A 20,089-nucleotide genomic window follows, 5' to 3' on the forward strand; every position below is an offset into this window, starting at 1 on the left:
AAGGGAAAGTGGATGCACATGAGCTCACACGGGGGAGATCAGCCTGCCTAGGGCTCCATTGCACATTAGTCATCTATGTGCCCCGTTCGTACAGATGCTTGATTTTCCATTTATCTTCCTGCAAAGGCTCCTTTGAGTTTATTCTGGCAGGAAGATTTTAAAGACGGTTTCTATTCTCTTCTGCAAATGGGTACTTAAAGAGAGATGACAGTTTTGGCAATGATTTGGGGGCTTTTAAAAACAAATTTGCATTAGTGATTGTAGATATTTCTGTTTTGTTTTTCCAGGGTTAGTTATAAGCCATTTCCTATGATTTTAAGAAAACATTTACCCTGTGACAGAGAACAACTTTTTTTTCTTACATATTTGTGTGTTTAATTTTGTGCTTTCTCCAATTCCTTTATATCCTTGATTGGACATGTGCACTTCTTTTATTTTCTATAAAAAATGAGAAGAGGGCATATGAATTGAAATATTAATGTAACAAGTACTTGCTACATATTTATGCCAACAAAACCAGCAATACTTTGTCATGACCAGCTGCAAATCCACATTTCTTGGAGTCCTCCAGCTACTAGAGCACGTAGGTTCAGCTGTTTTTAAAGTGCACAGGGAGAGAATTCCCTTACTCAAAAATTCTTTCAAGTCATGCAATGCTAAAACTTTTGTTAACATAAAAACAGGGCTTCCAGGCATCCAGAAAGATAACAAAGTGAGTGACTAAGCCAAGAACCTCCTCTTCACTAAATGCTGTTACATATAGAACAATGAAAACTTTGGCAGTGACAATGCCAACAAGGAGTATGAAATCTGACCCAACACAGTGCAGGGTGGGCCAGTTTGCACGTGTAGTCGAGACCCTAAGAACAAGCTCCAAACCACGGAGGGCTGAGTCAGACCAAGGCTCACATCTCCGAGTGCCTGTTTTCCCTTGCTCCACCTTAGAGCAGCAGTTGAGGATACAGGACAAGGACGTTTCCAAGCCTTAGCCTCTGCATCTGTAAACAGCCAGAGCCAGCTCGCAGGGTTGCTATGAAGGTTACACGCAGCGATGCAGATAAGGGCTACTCTATGCCTCGCACCAGCAGTGGTCGCGGTGCTGGTGTCATTCCACTGAACTCAGCAGGGCAGCCGGGGCTCCAAACAGCTCTTGTGTGGGTTCCGACAGTGTCTGGCTTCCCACCCTTTGGTCTTGCTGCCCTCCGTTCCAGTGTGTCTGGTATGAGCTCTGGGCTCCTGTGAGTCTCCTGAGACGCAGATTTCCCCTCTAGAAAGGAATCACACCTCCATATTCAAGCGGTTTATGTCGGGTCTTAAGCATTAGTTTTCTGAGCACTTTTAGTTTCCCAATTGTACTAAAGCCCTTGGAGTTCTCCGGAGAAACAAAAGCAATGTGATGTGTATGTAGACACAGACAGAGATTCGGAGTTGGTGTATGCAGTGATGGAGGCTGGCAGGTCTGAGACCCGCAGCATAGCCTGCGGGCAGGAAACCCAGGAAGGCAGACAGTTTGGTTCCAGTCTGAGCGCAGAGGCCTGAGAGCCAGGATAGCTGCAGTGGAGTTTGGGGCTGAAGGCCGACAGTTCTGAAACCCAGGAACGGCTGATGTTTCAGTGTGAGTCTGCAGGCAGGAAAAAACCTGATGTTCCAGTTCGAGGGTGGCCGGGGAGGAGGAATTATTACCCCAGAGAGCATCAGTCTTTTCCTTCTGTTCGGGGCTTCAGCTATTGGATGAGGCCAACTCCCGGCCTGCTTTACTCAGTCTACCGATTTAAATGTTAGTCTCATCCAAAATCATCCTCACAGAAACACACAGAATAATATTTGACCCAATATCTGGGCACCCCGTGGCCCAGACAAGTTAACAAATAAATTTAACCATCACAATAAACATATAGTCCCAAGGCTCAGCCTGAGCCAGTCAATAAAATCCACCGGCTCAGAGTGGACACACGACAGACCGCTACCAAAACAAGCCAGAGGAGCCACGGGCTGCGGACGTCTGGAAAAGGACAGCCTCTCTCTCTCTTCCTTTCGGTGAGACACATCCCCCTGCTGAGGGAAGTCGGTGCACAGAGAGGGGAGGAGGCAGGGAGAACCCCAGGAAAGGCTGTGGCCCTGAGCAGGCCATACACGAAGTCTGATGACCTCGGGACATTTCAGTTACTTGGGCCAGCCCCGTCATCTGTGCTCTGCTCTGGTTGGGTTTTCTGTAACTTGCAACATGAAGTCTAACTGGTCCACTCTGACACTAGAACCGCTCTTGTCAACCATCTGGCCCCTGCTCCTGCACTCTGTTCCCCATACATGCAGTCAGCATTTGGGTCATTGTCCCAGCTAAATGATGTTTTTAGAGCTGTCCCTCAAATGTCACCTCTGCCTAGTCTCACCTTTGGCCCATGAGTTACTCATCAGAATTCCCTCTGCCCTGCTTTCCAAATGTCAGGTGGACAGGAATACTTCCCTGAGTGAATTCACATTTGGAATGTTCCTTTGGCCACTGAGATTTGGACTTTTGGTCAGGACTTTTGGGGTCAGCCCCTCGACTCTGCTCATTTCTCAACTTTCTCACTGTCATGATGGTCAGTGTCATTGGGTCATAGATCATGAACAAATTTTAGAAAGAATGAATTGAACTGGTAATAACAGGAAAAACAGAATGAATGATTAAATAGAGAATAGTTTGCAAGCATAATTGATATAATTGTTGCCACAAAAATAGTGCATGTTAGGGCAAATTAGCGGCTTATTCTATCCCAGGATTCTGTTCCTGAGTTGGTAGAGCATAGCAGTTGCCTTCCATGCTCAAAAGAAATACTGGCCTTAACTTCCCATAGTGACTAGTTTTAAATTTTATATTTATTACAGACCTGTCTTCTGTGAATTTATTTATATAACCTTCTTCAATCTACTTATATTTTTGACCTATGCAAAGATGTAGGCTTGATATTTAATGGAGAAGTAGTTCTTTATGTCTTGCTCTTTATTGAAGGGCTCAGTTTTGATGCACTGAAGTTTAATGACTAAATCCCTATTCAACCTAACCATAATCCTTCTTGACTTACAGACTGTATGTATAGCTTAAGAATAGGAAGCATGCAGCAAGAGGCAGGGATCCAGGATTAGGAGGGCTTCCAGGCATCTGCTCTCTGGCTTCTGGTGTTTATCCATGACAGCCATAACTGGGCTAAACTCTGATCAGGGATGAAACACGTGTAAATACTCAGAGGTTTGGTCTGGGAAGGCGGCAGTGCCTGGGTTGGGAAGGCTATACAGCGTGGTGGGGGGTGGGGATAGCATGGAACCAGTGGGGACTGGACACTAGCAGGGAGGGGACAGGAGGAAGCACAACCAACTTCATCTGCTTCCAATTTAGCCCTGAACTGGGTCTATTCAGGATGGCGGGAGAGAAACCCACTGGGCTGTAAGTCTGTGAGGTCAGCAGAAGCTGCTTTAGCTGTTATCTTGCAAGTGCAACCCCAGGCCTCTTCTGGGTTTGGTTTGTCCCCTCCCGGGTTCCATGGCTGCTGCCAGACCTAGCCTGAGTCTCTGCATCTGGCTGCTGCAGAGGGTTGGTGTCTGCTGGACTTCGGAGGCTGACGGTGCAGTTGGGCAGTTGGCGTTGTCAGCCTGGGGCCGCTCCCAGTTTTAAGCTGTGGTGCGTGAAGCAACAGAGTCTGTTGGAGAGAGCGAGGAGGGAACGGAGGGCGGGAGGGAGCATGAGGGACCCCTCCTGGTCTGTGGAGACAGGGCCAGGGCTGGTGATGAAAGAGCCATTGTGAGCACAGTGGGCGCCTGCTGTCCCCCAGCCCCCCGTGGGTGGGGCACTGCTGCCTTTGAGAAGTGCCTCTGCTTTGATGCAGCTGAAAGGCGGTTCTGTCCCAGGGAGGTCCTAAATGGTGGCCTGTTTGGCAGGTGGTTTATCTCGGTAGGAGTCCCAGGCTAGAAATTGGGAAAAGAGATCAAGCTCTGGGAGCCCCACCTCCTGGCTGTCTGACTTTGCACAAGCCCTTATTCTGAGTCTCAGTTTCTTCATCTGCAAAACTGGGGAAAGGATGCTTGTTTCAAAGAGTTGCCATGAGGAGCAGATGAAACAACACGCGTGCACGATCACATGGGACACACCTGGATGCGAATGAACCCCGTTGAAGCCACCACCCTCTGGGGGGGCTGGGGCATTTGGGGGTGGATAGGACGGATTTTCTTACCTGGTCCTACCCATCTGGTCACAGACTGACTTACTCAACTCACTATTACCTGGGTCTACTTGTAACCTAAAGGTACATTCCAGGTGCCTGCCTTTAACAACACAAATGCAAAATGCTTCTCGTTTAAGCTTTATAAGAACCCTGTGATGACCACACCAAATCTCAGGTTTGCCTGTGACTAAACTTAGGCTCAGATTGCTTAAGTGGTCCACGGCACTCAGGTTGTAAGTGGCAAAGCTCAGATTAGAACCCAAGCATTTTGACCCCAGAGCCCATGCTTTAGAACTTAGAAATGTTTTTAAAAAATTATTTGAGAATGACAGAACCCACAGCACTGTTGAAAGAACTGCGTACGGCTGATCACACTATCAGCTTTATCATAAATATGTATGAAAAAACACACCACATGGTTCTAGAGTCAATTCCATCCCCTTATCACTAAGAAATCATTGATATTTTTGGCCAGGTACAGCTTAGGGAATGTCTCTCCCAGTCCCGTGAGGAGTTTATATTTTCATTGTTCAATTCCATGTTACTTGCTAATACTCTTTTATATTCCATGCTGTCTAGAATGGCCAGTTGAGTTCTCAGTGTTACTGAGGTAAGACTTGCTCAGAGGTAAGGCTACAGGTGACTGTATTTCCAGAGCTCTCATATTGCTTTCTGGAATCTGTTACTACACAGAATTGTGCAGTGACGGAACATAAGGAGGCTCACAGCCCTCCAACGCACACTCTGCCTCCCACATGGCACCCCTAACACAACCCTCCCCAACACACCAAAGCCCCTACTCTGAAGCTCAGCACACAGGGGACATTTAGATGTCACCTTAGAGTAGGTAGATAGCTCTTGGTTGCTGGACTGTCACCTAAAAATGTTCCTTCCCTGCACAGTTGTCATTGATACATTTTATGTTCCATGTGCATTTTCAGACATCCCCCTGACAGGTACAGCATCCTAGAGTTTTGCTACTAAAAGTTATATAAATGTTATAAAGTTATATAATATAAATGAGAGATGTAAGTACTACTGTGGCAGGACTGATGAGAGCCCAAGGCAGACTATTTTTTAGGTATTGTCAGCCTGAGGGTCTGTTTTCTTTCTTTGTGCTCCCCATCAGAACACTGTCCCATCAGGCAGTATCTTCTGTGCCTTTGTTTGTCTTCTCTACTAGACTGCAACCTTCAAGATGGGAAGGACAATGTTTTGTTCATCACTTTCTCCCCAGCATTTCACCATGCCTGGTATGGAGGAGGTGGTCAGTATACTGTGTTCAATGGATTGATGGATGGATAGGTGGATGGAGAGATGCCTGGATAGGTAGATGGATAGATGGATGGAGAGATGCATGGATGGATGGATTGGTGGATGGAGAGATGCATGGATGGATGAATTGGTGGATGGAGAGATGCATGGATGGATGGATGGATAGGTGGGTGGATGGATGGATAGATACATGGATGGATGGATAGGTGAATGGAGAGATGCATGGATGGATGGATAGGTGGATGGAGAGATGCATGGATGGATGGATGTATGGATGGAGGGATGGAGGGATGGATGGATACGTGGGTGGATAGATGGACAGATACATGGATGGATGGATAGATGAATGGAGAGATGCATGGAGGGATGGATGGATGGAGGGATGGATGGATAGGTGAGTGGATGGATGGATAGATACATGGATGGATGTGTGGATAGGTGAATGGAGAGATGTATGGATAGGTGGGTGGATGGATGGATAGATACGTGGATGGATGGATAGATAGGTGGGTGGATGGATGGATAGATATGTGGATGGATAGGTGGATAGGTGGATGGAGGGATGGATGGATGGGTGGATAGGTGGATGGAGGGATGGATAGATGGGTGGATCCCCCTGGTCTTTCTAGCCTCTATGAATCTTCAACCAGGCTATGGTTTCAGTTCCTCAGCCTTTCCTCAAAGCCTCACCCAGACCCACACGATCTGGCTTTGTGCTCAATCAATGGAGCTTTCAGACCTTGAGATGCCGTCATGGGCTAAGAAGCCCTAGAACTCTTCACGGTATAGCATCAGCATTGACACCATACTGTGCCGAAGGTCACAGTACAGCAGTCTCAGAGGCAACCAAACCTGTTAGGATTTACACACAAAAATAAGCGTGTCTCCAAAATACTCCCTTGGTTAGGTTATTTCTCCATCCAGTGACGTTTCTATTGCTCATAACATCTCTGCACCTCCTCTTTGAGATAGCAACAGCAGTGCAAAGTAGGCTTTAGAGTCAGAGATACCTAAGTTAAAGCTTAGTTCTAAAACATATTAGCTAGCTGTGTGACTTTGGGTGAGTTACTTAACCTCTCTGAACCTCAGCTTCTCCAATTATAAAATGGACATACTTATACTTTACAGGAATAATGAGAGGATTAAATGAGATAATGGAAATGAAAGTATCTGTCCTTAGCATATAACAGACTCTCAAAAATGTTTTGTCTTTCTCCTTTAGGGATTTCTCCTGAGAAACTGAAGCATTTAAACCACTTAGTGTTGCCAAATCATTATCTCTCTAAGATGAATTACACTTTTGAAAATAGCCAAAACCTATTTGGATTCCAGTGTGATAAATTAGACTGGCAATCAAGTCTACAACGTAAGGAGCAGCCCCGATGCCAGTAATGAGAATGATCTGCCGTAGGGACCAAAGACAGGCTTTTCCTGACACCCATGTTCCACGGGCTGTGCTGGGAGGTGAGGTTACACGGTACACAGACCGTGGCCCTCAACCCAGGGAGCGCTCAGGTCTACGCAAGCCTCAATAGCACCATCTTTGGAGTAAACAAATGCAGAGTTGTCCAAGAAGGATGATGTTAAAAAATAACGTGTGTGGGGTCATTCTGGAAAGTTTGTTTAAAAATAAGTTTTGCTACCTCATAGGTTAACCAGTGAACTATAGCCTCCCAACATAAATCATTAGAAAGAACAATTAGACAATTGTCCTAATAATTAGCTATTACTCACTAATTTGGCATATTTTATCAAACTTTAAAATAAGCAAATTAATAAATTATTTGAATTTCATAATTACGTAGGCATTTTCCAAGCCATGAGTTTCAGACCAAGAAAATTATGACGTTAATAATTCCTCTGCTAGAAGCTCTAATCAGGTTGTCAGTTATTTCTTTAATTAATATGTAGCCGTTAGGACATAAAGACGAGCCTTATGCTTATGAGCTGTTCCTTCATCCTGTACACTGTGGCCACCAAAGGCAGGACGTTCAAAGCCTTTCTATTCCGCCTCTATTTTTTCGGTTGGAAAATGGAGATATCAGAGTTACCTACTCAAAGGATTGTGGTGAGGATTCAATGAGTAGATATGACTAAGGGAGCTTAAAAAGTACCTGGATCATAGAAACTGAGTTTGCCATTACTATGGTTATTCTAATCTGATACTCAAAAAACAATACTAGGTAGTGAGTTGCTGACAGTTTTCCACATTGAAATCCTGCCTTCCTCTTATGACTAAAATACATCATCCTAAGTGAGCATTCCGGGTTTGGTTTCATAGCCAGCAATAACTAAATTCAAGTAGCATCATAATTATGTAAAGAAAGGGAATGCAAAGACACAACCCTCCAGTGTGGCACCAGGTGTGGAGGCCACAGCACGGAGAGATGCGAGCTCATCTTGGGCTGGGCTTAGGAGGCACTAAGGTCACTGTGTTGGCAGTAGCTTGCAAATTTGAGTTTGGCCTTGCACATCTCCTTTCTGCATTCTACGGCCCATTGCCACAGCATCCGTGCAGTGAAGGTACAATAGCATTAGAATTTGGTGGGGGGATGTTTACACCGGGTGCTGAGAGCAGGAAGGGGATCTGGTGTCAGTTCAGTCTGACTTCCTCTCCTTAGTCCTCTCTGGACCCCAACAGGAGGGCTGGGCTCTGAGCCTCCTCTCCCACCTGACTGCAGTCTTGGTTTAGGGTCACAGTGCTCAGAGATGACATCAGTGACACGTATATGTGTTACGGAAATTTCAAAAGTCCAGGGATGCCAATCCTTATGAAGCCACATTTCACATGATGGTTGGAGGTTGGGGATAGGAGTAGGGTGGGGAGAGAACAAAGAAGTAGAGTTTATGTCCCCAAAAGGTAAACAAATTCCCTACCCTGGATCAGAACTTTCAGTGCCTTTAATCATGAGAGATTCACGCAGAACATCCCCAACCACTCAGTCTGATATGGATGTAGTCACAGGACTCTGAGAAAATGCCCAGTTAACACTGCTGCACTGAGGATCTCTGTTTGAGAGCATCAGACAGAAAACTGCCTCACTAGAAGTGAAGTGAACAGACCTGTTGCAGATGGAGAGAGAAAATTCAGGACTTTGTCAAGAGGACCAACAGCTACGGCGGGATTGCAAGGCACCAAAGGCTGAGAAGTGGGCTAGATTAAGAAGTTCCATTTCCCCTTCTCCCCATGTGCCCAAGTCAAGGACCCTGGGAGCCTTGGTAGATAATCGAGGCTACTCTTTTTTTTATGTGCAGAACAATTTGAGGAACAGAATTAGACCTGTGACCAGACCAGCTTGGGAATCTTGTCAGATACACACAGCAACTTGCTTGTCTTTTCTTCACTTCTCTCCCAAAACAAAGCAACCAAAACATAGAAATGGAGAACTGTCTCTCAAGTACCACATATTCACACTTCAGAAGGCAAGTCTGTTAAAAGAAGCCATCCTTTCCCATTCGCTCAAGACATATACATGTATACATATTCTCTCCCGTGTGCTAGACACTGCGCAGGGCTCTGTGGGCACAGCAGTGAGCAGTTCAGATAACACAGCTTAAACCATAGAGGAGAAGAAACACTTAAACAGGTGACTAACAGTGACACTTAGGACAGAAGAACAGAGTACTATGGCAGTATGTAGGGGGAGGATTTAACCCACCAAATGTCTTGTATGGACATGGAAGAACAAATCTAAAGCTAAGTTTATTCTCTCACGATGTGAAAAGTCCAAACTCAGATCTATTTGGTTAACCAGATAGGTACGCTTCGCTGCCTGCTCCTTTCCAAACTTGCAAAGAATCTCTCAGTGGGTCCTAAAGCACTTTCAGGTAGGCATACGACAGAAACCACAGTCTGGGAACCCTGTAGCTTATATATAACACATACACCCTTCAGACTGCTAGAGATGGTGGTTTGCTGATGTATAGCTCAAAGACTGTGTAATATACGATAGGGCACAACATTTGCATTCCTGGCATACAAATTTTGAATTATAGCAACTGGTATTATGTTGTTCATAAAAAATTTGAATTATGAATACAAAATCATAGTATCATAACCACCTTTTGAAAGCTAGCTCGCTAAACCTACTTAATCTTTAAGTGCCAGGGGGCGGATGTATTATCCCAAGAAGTTAGCGCTGTTATTGCCTGATCTGTCAGTATTATGATCCTTGCACTATCATACAATTTCCCTTTGCACTGAGTTGGAATGTTATCTCTGGGTGTGCTGATATTTCTAATGCCACCATTGCTACTTCCAATAGTAGCTTAGTGATTATTCCTTGGAAACCTCCTACTTAAACCCTCACTTGGATAGAGCTAATTTTATTAAACTTGACATTCATTTATCCAAGATGACTACAAGTAGATTGGGAGTTCTCTTTAAATCCACCCTAAAAGACTTTTCCTGGTTAAATGAACCAGTGGTCTAACATAGCATTGTTGCTATGGGGTGTGATGGGGACTCTGGGGCTTTCTGGGATCTTTCGTGGTGTCCTTGAAGTGACCCCGCTTTGTGGCTTCTTCCCTCTCCACACCTCAAGTGGCCCCTGAGCACAGGGTTCCTGTTGTTCAGTTTCCCAGCACGAGCAAAGCTGCACAGGAGCCTCCATCAGACCACTGACCCAGAGGCAAGCCCGTGACTGTTTCATTTTTAAAGATGTCCATGCCTCAAGCATATAAATAAACCATGGTAACTCTTCCTTTGTGTGTCCATTGATGTTTGGAAAATCCCTTGTAGATTCCTGTTCCATGACACACACAAGAATCCATTCCTGAAAATGTGAACGTTCCCAGTTAGGATTCAAACAGCCATCAAAACTAAGGGATTGTTTTGGTGTCTCTCAAAATTCTTGTGTGAGTCACGATAGCTGAGTCATCAGCCCCCAAATAATACAAACATGAAAGGAAAACATTGCCTTCCTCACACCAGTGGGTCTCACCAGCTCCCAGGGAGGATAGGAAGGAGCCCCAGGCCTCTTAGGAACCTCAGTCCCCCAGGTAGGAGCTCCTGGGACATCCAGTGGCCCTAGAGAGAAATGGCCTCCTGAACTCGCCCCACGGGGGGCTCCAGGTAGCAGCGAGGGAAGTCTGTGAGGGTGCACAGCTAGCAGACTCCTTTCCAGGTAAGAAAGCCGAGATCCAGGCTGAGAATGGCTTGTCCAACCCCACATCTCTAATAGGTGGTGTTGGTATTTACTTCCCATTGATCATTTCTACCTGGGAACTCCAGGCAAACCAGCCATGCAACGCTCAGTGGTGGAGCAGCCACATCAGGGGACTATTGCTCACTGGGTATTTGCATCTAAATGCAGTGATTTTCCCAGTTTTATTATTCACCCCTATATGGATCCTCGAGTAGTGCAGGAGGCAGTATCCTAGCTCTGAAACTCTATGCAAACCTACCTCCTCTAAGACCTTTTCTGAATTTCATGATTATAAAATGCAAGGAAACAAAAGTATTCTTGCTACTCAGACACAGTGTTTTATATCTAAAATAAAAATATCACCGAGGAAATAACGCCGTGCTGTAGGTACTGGTAGGTCTCATAAGCTCAAATGAGAAGCCAAAAGAGACTTTCTATTTTTCAGCCCAAAGAACAGCAGCAGAGGAGAGAGAATCCAAGGGAATTAGGAATCAGAGCGGTTATGCAAGGTAGAGGGGAAAAAAAAATCAAAAGCCAAGGTTCTCAGTCCCAAAATATCCCTACAGGAAGCTCCGTGGAACAATTTTCCATGGCCACAGGAGACACGTCTGTGAATAATGGGCTGGGCAGGGCTGGAGCCCAGGAGCCTTGGAGGAAGCAGGGAGAGGCTGCGTGGGGCAGTGCGGGGCTGCGGCTGCCCTGCCACAGGAACACAGCCGTGGGTCCAAGGCCAAGACACTGAATATTTATATTCTGTTTGTAAAATGTGCCTTTTATTGAGAAACTTAGTCACATTCTACTGTGTGCAAAGGGTTCTATAAAGTCCCATCCTTGACATTTTCCATCTCTCCTTGTCACCAGGCAGTGTCCGCGGAGATGGCTTTCACTTGGCAACAGGAATGCAGGGTGCCCTGGTGGGGACTCCTAGCGATGTGCTTGGAACATGTACATCTCATAGGATGGATTAAAAAGAAAAAATACACATATATATTAGCTGCCTGTTTTCAACAGTAAGGACTCTGAATATGAGTGCTGGTCATTCAAAATTTAAATATAAGCTCGAGTTTAATGATAACCAAGAAGTGAAGATCTGAAGATCAAACCATGCCCCTGGGACCCGAGATCCATTCTTCCATTTGGGACTGCCTTCGGGACAGAGACCCAGCAGGGAGCCCTGAATGCGCGCAGTATGATGTCAGTGTAAAAAACTAAACTCTGCCTGGGGACATTGCCAGCTTCCCTTCCCCACCCCACCCCTCCGCCCCTCCAGAGACGCCCCTCTCTCTGCGGCCCCACTGCACTGCGCCAGTGGGGAGACGGGCAGCATTTACCCCTCCGCTTCCTTCCACTGACCGCCCCCCGCGGGAGTCACCTCTCCCCCCAGCTCCAGGCTGCGCATGTGCGCGCCTCGAGGGCCACCCCCAGGCGTCACCCAGGAGCCCCAGGGCAGGAGGCCAGGGGTGTGGGAACCTGAGGCAAGACCCTGGCGGCTGCACCTGGTGTGGCTGCAGTGAGGCGGGCAGGGGAGCCCGGAGCCAGTCCCTGGGGAGGTCATTCACCTGGAGCGTCAAGACAGGGCAGGGCTGCGGCTGCAGGCACGACCCGTCCACCAGGACTGGGAATCGCTTCCTGTCGCGGCGCATGTCCTCTTGGCAGGTCAAGGGGCCCTGCGACAAGGACTAGGTCCTCTGAGAATCTCAGGAGGTTAGCCCTGGCAGCGTTCACTTAGGTCCCTTTCATAAAAGGCTGGGAATCCCTCTGGTCCCCGGCAGGAACCCCGCTGAGCTCACGGTGCACTCGCCTGCGGGAACAGGCTGGGGAAGACCCTCAAGTAACACATCTTAGATGTGTTAGTGCAAAAGTCAGCAAACGGCACATTTTTGAGAAGTGGCTAGGCCTCCCAGGACAGTAAGGCAGCACGAATTTAGGAGGCCTCCCCCGTTACTTTGGTATCTGAACGTCGCACGAATGTCTGCCATGGCCACACGTGGGCTCCCGCTGCTCCTTGGCCACGAGTCCCACCAGCGCAGACACGGCCCGTAACTCGCAGACCGCGCACCTCAACACTGTGCGTGGCTCCTGAACTTGGAGCTGGACAAAGGCAAGTTTTATGTAACACTCAGAAAGTATATCAGCACCCCTGCGTTTAAGCTTCTGGCTGGGACATAGCACAGAAAATGACTTCACCGCTTGTGGATTCTTGCCCAAGTCTAGGCCCGGCCGACTGGCACACGGCGCTGCCCTGGCTGGACACTGGCCTGGGCCCCCTCCTCTCGGAGGCTGTTTGCCTGACTCAGGGACTGTGGCCTCCGAGTGATGGCCCCGGGTCCCGAGTCCTATCCAACACCAGGCACCCCAACGCTTCTGCTGGTTTTCGTTTCATTTTGTTTAGGTGTTCTCCTTTCATTACAAGGATGTTAGATTTCTTGGGAGGACTAGTCCAGCAGGTGGATTTGGCTCTGGGAAACTGACCTGTCAGCATTATCAGATTGCAGGAACTAGAGGGCACTGAAGATGTTAGTCTTCTGTTATCAACTAAAGATCAACTTTCTGTTTTCTAGTATCCACCATACTTAGCATTATGACAGTTTCTCATAAATTCATGTTTAACATCAATCCTGTAGCTTCTATGAGTGGTTCAGAAAGAGTCTGAAAATGTCTGCAAACAAGAAGAACCAGATTTACGTCTTCTAGGCTTGTAAAGGCTCCTTGTAGATACTGTATGTTGGTTGCATGATAAAGGTACTTTAGGTACTTTCTTCAGAGTATTTAAACATGTGGTGCAAACTCCTTGATGATAAAGAGATCGTCCACCCTCCGCTCACAGTCCATCAGTTTCACGTTTTTAGTATTCTGAAGTAAGCATAATAGCATATATAAATAATAGCCTTCTTATATGTTGTACCACACTGCTTAAATTACATGACCAGCTAGGCACAGTGGCTCACGCCTGTAATCCTAGCACCCTGGGGGGGGGGGGGGGCAGAGGAAGGAAGATCCCTTGAGGTCAGGAATTTGAGACCAGCCTGAACAAGAGTGAGATCCTGTCTCTACTAAAAATAGAAAAATTACCCAGGCATGGTGGTGCACACCTGTAGTCCCAGCTACTCGGGAGGCTGAGGCAGGAGGGTCTCTTGAGCCCAGGGGTTTGAGGTTGCTATGAGCTAGGCTGATGCCACGGCACTCTAGCCCAGGTGACAGAGTGAGATTCTGTCTCCAAAAAAAAAAAAAAGCATAACATGTTACATTTTAAAAATGTACTATGACCATTTACACTGTCTTAGGTACAGTCATGTGTCACTTAACAATGGGGGGGATGCGTTCTGAGAAACTCATCATTAGCCATATATGAGATGGCCTATTGCTCCCAGGCTACAAACCTGTACAACATGTTACCATACTGAATACTGTAGGCAGCTGTAATAAACAGTATGTGTGCATCTAAACATACCTAAACATAGAAGGGGTACAGTAAAAATATGGCATTATATCCTATGGGATCACTGTGGTATATGTGGTCTGACATTGACCGAAACACACAATGCAGTGTGTGACTGTGTTACTGTTATTTCTGCTGCTGTTGATATTTTACAGCAAAGGAAAGTGACCAGAGAATTGATACACTAGTGTTTAGCGCCTTCATCATATCCAGGGTCAAAATTCAGACTTTTTTAAACCCTAACCCTGCATTTCCGTAAGCAAGGGTTTAATAGCCCTGTATCTACTTCATTAATATCAGCTCCTATCTTAATTAATTTCCTTTTCTTAGGTCTTTTTAGTTTGTTTTTTTTTTTCTTCTAGCTTCTTGAAATTAGTTCTAACCTGTATTTTTAAAATTTCTTCTATAATAAAGAAGGTACATATTTAAAGCTATTTCCCCGAACACAACTTTTCCTGAATGCCATAGTTTGCCACAAGCTCTTGCGGTTTGAATGGCGGCTCAATAACTTGTAATCTCAGCCTTGACTTACCCTTTGCTCTTGGGACATTTTATGAGACTGTGCCCTAATTTCTAAGTATTTACGCTTTGGTCTTTATAAAATGTATCTAATATTTTTGGATTTTGATCAGAGACTGATGGCTCTAAAATCACTGCTTTCCTGAACTATTTGAAATGTCCTTCAGCATCGAGTTCCTAACTGAATTTTAAAAATTTTATAAGTAGCAAAGGCCAAAAAAGGGGGAAATTATATATTCTCTATTTGTAGGATACAAAGGTTGTATGTATTATTACATGAGATTATGAATGTGTTAAGATCCTCTTTATCCTTGATTACTTAAAAATTTACTAGATCTGCTGAATTGTTAAATAGGAGTATTTAAAACCATTCCTTATATTTGTGCTGTATCAAGTTCTATTTATATTTCTCTTGGCTTTTGCTTTATATGTGTAGGTCCGTTTTGCTCTGTGTATACAGGTATCTTATTTTCTAAATAGTATAAGGTAATGTTATCAGTATAACAGATCCATTACTAATCTGGGAAATGAAAATTAAAAGCAAAATGGGATATTAGTACCCACGGCATGTGTGACAGTGACTGTTATGTGTCAGCTTGCCTGGCCTGAGGGATGTGCAGACAGCAGGTGAAATAGCATTTATGGGCGTGTCTGTTGAGGGTGTTTCTGGAAGAGATTAGCATTTGAACCAATGGACTAGGTAAAGAAGATTTGCCCTCCCCAATGTGGGCTGGCACCTTCCGATCCCCTGAGGGCGGGAATAGGACAAAAAGGCTTCAGGGAGCGTGATCTTGGCAGAAAAAAAAAAAAAAAGAAAGAAAGAAAGAAAGGAAAAAGAGCAAAAGGGTCCGAAGAAGGGCTGATTCTTGAGCTAGGACATGCATCTCCTGTCCTTGAGGATGTCTGTACTCCTGGTTCTTGGGCCTTTGCACTTGGACCAGGACTTACACCGTTGGGTCTCCTGGTTCTCAGGCCTTCAGATTCAGACTGAAACTACGCCAGATTGGCTTCCCTGGGCCTCCAGCTTGCAGACGGCAGGTGCTGGGACTTCTAGCCTCCACAAGCTCATGAGCCAATCCCTCATAAAAAGTCTTTTCATATAGATATACACACACACACACATACATATATATAAACACACATATATATACACACACACATATATATATTCTATTGGTTCTATTTCTTCAGAGACCCCAACAGCAAGTGTTGATGAGGGAGTAGAAATTGGCACAATCACTTTGGAAAATGGATGGGATATACTAAAGCTGATAAATATGCACACCTTCAAGTCAGCAATTACATCTTTAGGTTTATATCTGTTAACAGAAAGACACCTAGACCATGTAAAATAATTTAGAGAGGTTTATTCTGAGCCAAGCATGTGTGATCACAACCTAGGGAACATGGTCTCAAGAGGTCTTGCGAAAATGAGCCCAAGGTGGCCAGGTTACAGTTTGGTTTTATGCATTCATGGAGACAGGAATTAGAGCTAAAACCATAAATCAATACAGGGAAGGTATACATTGTCTGGGACTGAAAAGGTGGGACATCTGGAACCAGGGGCTTACACATCATAGGTGGATTTTAGGGATTCTTTAGTTAGCAGTGGGTTGAAAGAGTTAAGCTTTGTCTAAAGACCAGAGTCAGCAGAAAGGAGCATGAGCTAAGACAGGGAGTCTGCTAGAATGTGTGAGTTAAGATAAGGGGGTCTCCTATCTATCCTGTGCTGCTATGCCAGAATCAGCTTGGAAAGTAAGCCACACTATACCAGGTTAATAAAAACCCATTTAATGAGATTTTATCTTTTGTAGGTGTGACTCACCAGGCCTGTTAGAAAAGGATTTGAGTGAGAAGAAAAAAGGTCAGAGTCCAGTCCCCATATCCAACAGTAATGTGTATATACATTTACCAAAAGACATACAAGAATGTTCACAGTGGCTTTATTCATAAAGTCCTCAAACAGGAAACCCAAATTTTCATCAACAGTACAATTAATAAATACATCTTGGTACTGCGCAATGGACGTGTATACAGCCATAAGAATGAATAAACTATCACTACCCACACATCGTGGGTGAACCTTGCAAACAGTATGTTGCGTGAAAGAAGCCAGACCCAAGAGAGTACACACTGCATGACTTTATGTATTAACAGTATAAAACACAAAAATAGGCAAAACAATCTACGGTGTTACAAGTCAGGATAGTGGGTACCTTCCTAGGATGGAAGTGAGACTTGGAGGGGACACAAGGATGGTTTCTGGGGCTGTTTCTTAACCTAGATGCCAGTCCCTGAGTGTTCGCTGTGAGAATCCAAGCAGCTGCACACGACGCGTGCACTTTTCTGTTGTATGTGATGTACTCCAGCAAATGGTTTTCAAAGAAAACCTAACACAGGGCCGTGGACAGGATTTATTATGAAACAGGGTATAAAATGCTGTATAATTTTTACAAGGTAGAATTCAAATTTCAAGCAAAATTGTGTCAGGCACTGTGCCAATTTCTTCTCATAAATCACTTTCTTTAATTGTTTATGCTGCCCATTGAAGTGGATATTATGATCCCATTTTCCAGATTAGGAAAATGAGGCTCAGAATGGAATAGGTCGTCTGAGACCACACATCCGCTAAGTGGCGGATCACCCTGACGAGAGCTATGGTCTGTAGCGCCCCCGGATCGTGCTAAGAGGAGCCGGCAGCCCAGTGAGGCCGAGGGCTGGAGTCAGAACACATCACAGGAACCCTGTCGCTCAGCCTGGTTTTCCATGAAGTGACCTTCCCCCATGATATTTTATAGGAATTGCTTAGCGATACTTCAAAACTAAAATGAAGCCTTAGCATCCTTTGGTTGAACTTCTCAACTTCCCTTGCACACTGATTTCATTTCACTGCCCTTTGTCATAAACCTGGTATTGTTTATAAGTCACTTTATACATTAAATTTCTTCCATAACAACAGTTACTCTACAGTGTTTGTAGCAATTAAAACAACTCGTATTATGTGATCCACCCAATTCAATTTAATAACCTTACAGCTTTGTTTAGGGCATTAGATGTTTTTACTTCATAGCAAATTAAACTCAGATCAAAAAATGGTAATCCAAAATTCCCTGTTTCCAAAAAGCTTTGGCTCATAATAAAAGGTGCACATAAAATAAAGCTGAAATACACAACTTAAAATCTCATGGAAGGAGAAGAAACTCACTGAGGATGATACAAAGGCCACAGTTGAATACTAAATTTAGCTCCAAGCTTTCTGGAAGATAAGAAGGACACAGATCTTCTTATCTGACAAAAGGAAATAGATCAGTTAGTCAAAGAAGACAATTTTCCAGATACAAATTTCCAAGTGGCATGCCAAGGAAACTTATACAACTTTGTCAAAAGCATTGGCAATGAGTGATCTAAATTACATGCAGAGTGATATTCAGAAGTGTCATCTTAAGAGGAAACTCTTACAAACTCAACAGCCCTGGGTTTTATTTTTAGAGAATGAGTTCAAGGGGAAAAAAAACAAAAGAATAAAGGAGAAAAGAGAGATTTTGAATTTATAAAGGGAACAGAACTTATTCCTCCTAATGGTAACGTCGTACCATTGACCGGCCTCCCCCCTTCCCCACCCAGCCTCTGGAAACCCCCATTAAATTCTCTGCCTCCATGAGATCGGTATTTGTGGATTCCACATATGAGTGAGATGATGTGGTGTTTGTCCTTCTGTGCTTGCCTTAGTTCACATAACAGGTGTCCTCTAGGTTCACCCCTGTTGTCACAAATGACTACGTTTAATAATAATGTATCATATATGTCAAAATTGCTACAAGAGAGGATTTTGACCCTTCTTGCCATAAGAAATGATGAGTGTCTGAGGCGATGGATATGACAATTACCCTGATTTGATCATTACACAATGTATGCATGTATTGAAACATCATACTGTAACCCATAAATGTGTACAATTAATATGTGTCAATTAAAACATAAATAAAACTTCAAACAAACAAACAAAGGCAGCAGAGGCCCCCTCAGCCCCCAGGCGGTGTGGCCGGTCTCAGGCCCAGACACAGGTGGCCACTCAGCAGTCGGGGCCAGGTATTGCCCGCCCCCCCTAATTCCATGCCTTAATTTTCTTATCTGGGAACAAATGGAAATGACAGTACTTCCCCGACCACCTCATGGCTACAGTGCTTGTGAAACGTAAAATGCTCCGTCAGTGCAAACCCGTCGTCTCAGCTCCAGCAGAGCCATCAGACAGGGCAAAACCCGACCGTGTTTCCCAAGGCTGCGAAGCAGTTACGATCTGCCATTTACCATTCTCCGGGCAATCCTTATTCTGAGGGTGATTTCATTTGTTCCACTTACTGTCCTTTCCAGTGTAGTCAGGAAGGGCATTTATTAGAAAATCCCTATGAATCAGCACAGAATGACAAAAATGTGACCTTTCACAGCGAGTTGTGCTTGCCCAACATTTCGTCCTTTCCCCGTGGCACAAAGCTACAAACAAAATTCCCTCATTTACAGTTACAAGGGACATAAAATGTGGGCACTTAAAATTCACAGAGGACTTGATCCTTCAGAAAAGTGTATTCTTTTCCTCTAAGCAGACAGTCATAGAGATTCCAACCTGGAAATTTCCAGTGAACTCAAGACACTCTATGTAGTGTGTGTGTGATGTGTGTACGTGAATGTGTGATGTGTATATGTGTGTGTGTGTGTTTAATCATCCAACAGTCAGGGCCAGAATCTGGGAGCTGCACTTTTCCCTGAGTGGCTCTGTGGTTGCCAAAACACGATTTCCTGAATCTCTCAAGCTGCAGAGACCACTGCTGCTGAGACAGCAGAAGCCCATGGGTGTTTGGTCACAAAAAGACACCACTTGCCACCCCAGCACCTGCACTCCTGTGCCTGCCTCCCCGTCCCTCTGGGCCGCACCATGCCCTGATGGCTGGCAGGGCACATGCCAAGGGCGGGCAGGCAGCTAGAGCAGTGAGGCGCCACTGGGGGTGGGGGGAGCAGACAGAGTCCACAGTCCACACAGGCTCTCTCTGCTCATGGGGACCTTTCTCTGGGTAGCATAAGCTGAAGGGGAGGAAGGACCCTGCCAGCACCAAAAACAGATACTTGAGATTTAATGAGTTTGCGTATGTTCCATTCCACCGAGCTGACAGCGGCGTTACTGACCGAGACACACATCTTGGGAGGCTTCATTACCCACTCAGCCCAGTTGAAGATGTATTTACATGGATATTTTCATACGACATTTGTGTCATTCTATCCACTGTCAATCTACACAAAATCATCTTTTTACATGTGAGTTCCCAGTGGTGTTTCTCATGTGGGGTTCTCAGACCACACGTGACAGCATCAGCTGGCAGGACTTGACTAAATGCAGATTCCCAGGCCCCACTGTTGGCTGACAGAGGCAGCCCCTCTAGGGTTCACACTTAGGAATTTCCCTTTCATCAAGCTCTTTGGATTAAATCTGTGCGTGCTACATTTTGAGAAGTTCCGCC

This window comes from Eulemur rufifrons, chromosome 4, assembly GCF_041146395.1.
Source record: "Eulemur rufifrons isolate Redbay chromosome 4, OSU_ERuf_1, whole genome shotgun sequence".
NCBI lineage: Eukaryota > Metazoa > Chordata > Mammalia > Primates > Lemuridae > Eulemur > Eulemur rufifrons.